This window comes from Anoplopoma fimbria, unplaced genomic scaffold (assembly GCF_027596085.1).
Source record: "Anoplopoma fimbria isolate UVic2021 breed Golden Eagle Sablefish unplaced genomic scaffold, Afim_UVic_2022 Un_contig_11920_pilon_pilon, whole genome shotgun sequence".
Classification (NCBI taxonomy): domain Eukaryota; kingdom Metazoa; phylum Chordata; class Actinopteri; order Perciformes; family Anoplopomatidae; genus Anoplopoma; species Anoplopoma fimbria.
Window position 1 is genome coordinate 1 of NW_026551511.1, and position 4,005 is coordinate 4,005.

The 4,005-nt window shown below is 38.2% G+C and overlaps 1 pseudogene; it reads left to right on the forward strand.

The window, feature by feature from the left end:
* The first annotated feature begins 126 nt into the window (after nt 1-126).
* On the forward strand, nt 127-3,796 carry LOC129115571 (plasma kallikrein-like; annotated as a pseudogene).
* Nucleotides 3,797-4,005: the final 209 nt, after the last annotated feature.

The window sequence follows — 4,005 nt, forward strand, 5'->3', positions numbered from 1 at the left end:
AAATATTTTTTTTATCCCATTTTAAACAGTTCCCGGAATGTTCCAATATCTTGAACATCCAAATGTTTTTTATCTGGACTTTGAAAAGTCAATAAACCTGAGGGTCAAAGCCGTATATGACGGCCATATAAATTGATGGATGAAGAGTTGTGTTTCAAGAATCCTCACTGTCCTCAGAGCTGAGAAGATGGAAACACATTTGAGTTTTGTGGTTCTGCTGTCTATCTGCAGCCTCTCCTTTAGTCAAGGTAATACACACATTGAGTATTGTAATTACATCACTTTTATGTAGTAGGATGTATTGGATATGTGTGTATTTGTACTTGTAAAAGTTTGTTCTTTTTCCATTTATTTAGAATGTAATCAGCAGCTTCTGGAGAATATAGATTTCCTGGAACAGACATCAGATCCGTCTACTCTCCCGACGCCGATCACTGTCAGCAAATTTGCACCCAGCACCCCTCCTGTTTGTTCTTTACCTTTGTTCGAGCTGACTGGACCAGAGACAATAGGTACAAAACCAAGCAGTGCACCCGTGAATTGAAATAAGAAAGAAATACTTGTTTATTTTTCAGAAAACAGGACGGTGAAAATACACTTTGGACTTTGATAGATCAGAGAGCTGGGTCATGAAAACGAACTCCAACCTACTGTCACAAGAAATGAACTATTTTAAGTGTTTCTTTTTTATTTAGAGCTACCATACAGTAACAGAAGTCAAAAGAAAACAAGCAATTTATTATCTTATAACTTTCGCAGCCGTAGAATTAGAGACCTTATCCTTAAAGGGTTATATTTGCTTTTTATGTTATTTAGAGACTTTCTATTTGTAGATTTGTTCGCTGCAACTGTGACCGTCTTGTTTTTTTGTGTTTGTTTTTAAGTTTTTTAAGGGTGTGTAGGATAATCTAGTGGCAGAAACAAAATATGATATTCATTACTTTGTTTTAATTTGTGTATAATGACCTGAAACAAAGAATCATGGTGTTTACAGATGGCCTTTTGTGTTTTTACGTTACCTAAAGGCCACCGCTGTTCCACGACATGCTTAGAAGGGAGGGTAGATCTAAGGGGTGTGCAGTTGGCTGCAATCTGCAACATTACCACTAGATGCCACTAAATCCTTCACACTGATGAAGTCAGACACACACACACACACACACACACACACACACACACACACACACACACACACACACACACACACACACACACACACACACACACACACACACACACACACAAACACACAAACATCTGCCTCTCTCTGCAGGCACTTCTACTGCTACCTAAAGACCACTCCCTCTGGACGGCCCAATGTTCGGACTCCTCTACTGGGCGTCACCTCTGGATTTTCACTCAAACCCTGCAGCACAGAACCACGTAAGCTCATACGTACTTTAAACCATTATGAAAAGCATTACTTAATTTGCAATTTGGGAGGTAACTAACAAGTAACAGGGTTACCTAATTTAATAACAAAATAAGAGTATTTGTAATCAGTTACAGTTACTTAGAAAAACACAAACAAAAAATATGTGATTAAATTACACTAAGTAATCAAAATCAGAATCAGAAGCTGTCTTTTGCCAAGTACGTTACACATACAAGGAATTTGACTAGGTGATTATTGGTGCGTACAGTAAATAACAAAACACAGTGCAATACTAAAGACATAATTTAAAAATAGAAATATGAAAATACACAATAAAATATGGTAAAAAGTAAACAAATAAGAGTAAAAAATGAAGAATACAACATTCATGCTGTTGCTCTGTTCAAATCTTAATTCAAGTTAAATTTAAAAACCTTTAATTTAAGTTTGACAGTAATCAGTGTTGAGTGCTGATGTGAGGTTTATGTGATCAAGACTTATAGCTTTATTAACCAGTTTAAAACATTTGTTAGAACAGTAATCAACAGGGTAACTAGTAATCTGTAATCTATTACATTTCTAAGCTTATGTTCCCTTCACTGTTAATGATTGATCCATCACCACACTCTCCTTTACTCTCTCTGTCTGCCAGAGCCCTGTCTGCCTAAGGTGTACCATGGCGTGGACTTATACGGGGCAGACTACCAAAGCTTGTTCACAGCCGACTATGAGGAGTGTCAGAGAGCCTGCACACAGGACCCTGCCTGTCAGTTCTTTACTTTTGTAAATGACGTCTTTACACCAGAGAAGATCAGGTGAAATGTTTCACTGCTGTTTAAATCAAATTGTCATTTTATCCTCTCCCACAAGTTGTAACACACAGTTGGTTTAATTCAAACACTGAGAGTGAAGCTTTGCTCTGGCACCACCAGGGTGCGGACTTTGGCTCTCCAATTCCCTAACTATGCAATTTCTTGTTCTGTTTTAGGTACAAGTGCCACCTTAAATTCAGCTGGGCAGCACCAATACTTCCTATAATTGAAAGAAAAGCTGGTGTGGTATCTGGATTCACCTACAAAGCACAAATAACTCAAGACTTTAAACCAGGTACACAAACAGTCATAGCAGAAGCACTGTGAATAAACTCTGCAGATTGTTTGTGCATGCTTTCTTACTGTGTTACCCATGTTTTGTGCAGCATGTCAGGGTAAGCTTTTTCCAAACAAAGACATCCCAGGAAATGACATCGTGGATCTTCTAGCCGCGTCCTCTGAACACTGTCAGAGCCTCTGCTCTGCTCATCCAGCCTGCACCTTCTTCTCTTTTGTCAGGTAGTCAAAACAGAATTGTATTAGCCTATTCATTGTTCCAGTAACTTACCTGACAGTATCTTAACTGTCCCGATGTCAGAGTCTGATCTCTTCTTGTATCTCAGAATATAGACATACTTTTATTCATTTTCGTTTCTTCTTCCTTTTTTTCCAGTAACAACTTCAAATGTTACCTGAAGAACAACAAAAATGAAATGGTGCCCGTAGCTAAAGGAGGAGTGACATCTGGAATACCAGCACGCTTCTGTCAGCTGGATGACAGTATGTATTATTAATCAACACAAATATTTCCTCTAAGAGTGCATGTATAGATAAGCTATAAACTCTTATTTTATATTTCGTTATAAAGCGATCTTAAACAAAAACTGGAATCATTCAGCAACTTTATCTATCTATCCTTTCAGTTTGTTGTTGGTGAAGTAGTTCTGTAGTTTAGCCAGCAGTCTAACCTTGTTCCTCTCTGCTTCCAGGCTGGGTTAGGGCCGCTCTTGAAGGAGTAGATTTCCGAGGTAATGACATTGGCTTCGAGCTGATGGACGACGCAGACACTTGTCAGAGGACCTGTAGTGAGAATCCTAACTGCCAGTTCTACACCTATGTCCAAACAACCTTCTTCGACAGCGTTTACAGGTACATTCTTCTTCATGCATGCATGCAAACCTGCATTAACACAAATACTTTCCTTTTTTTTTGTCATAAAATTGTTCCAACAATTATAAAACATTTAACTTGATCATTGATCACACACCAATGCAGCCCCTCTTTATAAATTATGACATATGTATCTATGGTGCGTATTTAAAGATGCTGATGTTGATCTTGTGTTCTAGGCGCCGCTGCTATCTCAAGCGTTCCATCACCATGCCTTCTCCTCCTAAAGTTTCCAAACTGGCCAATGTTGTATCTGGCTTCCAACTGAGGAACTGCGTGCAGAGTCCTCAACTCACAGACAAACGCAAAGATGTTCCTACTTAGTTCTTTAATATGGGCACTTGGTCTGTTGGTTGTTCCTAACATCATTTGATCGCAGTTTAAGCTGCAGATGATTCGTTTCATGTGTAAACAAAGCAATAAAACAGAAAGAACATCAGTCTGCTTTATTCATTGGTCTTATTTCCGCCCACTTGTGTATACAGTATTAAGTTGAGCAATGATACTAAAATATATATGTGCGTTTGGACACAAAGACAATCTGCCATAACAAATTTCATTAAGAGAATAACTATCTGTTACAAAAGGTCATTTGTACCCTTACTTAGTAAATAACAACAAGTGGTAGAAATAAGGACAAGTTGAATA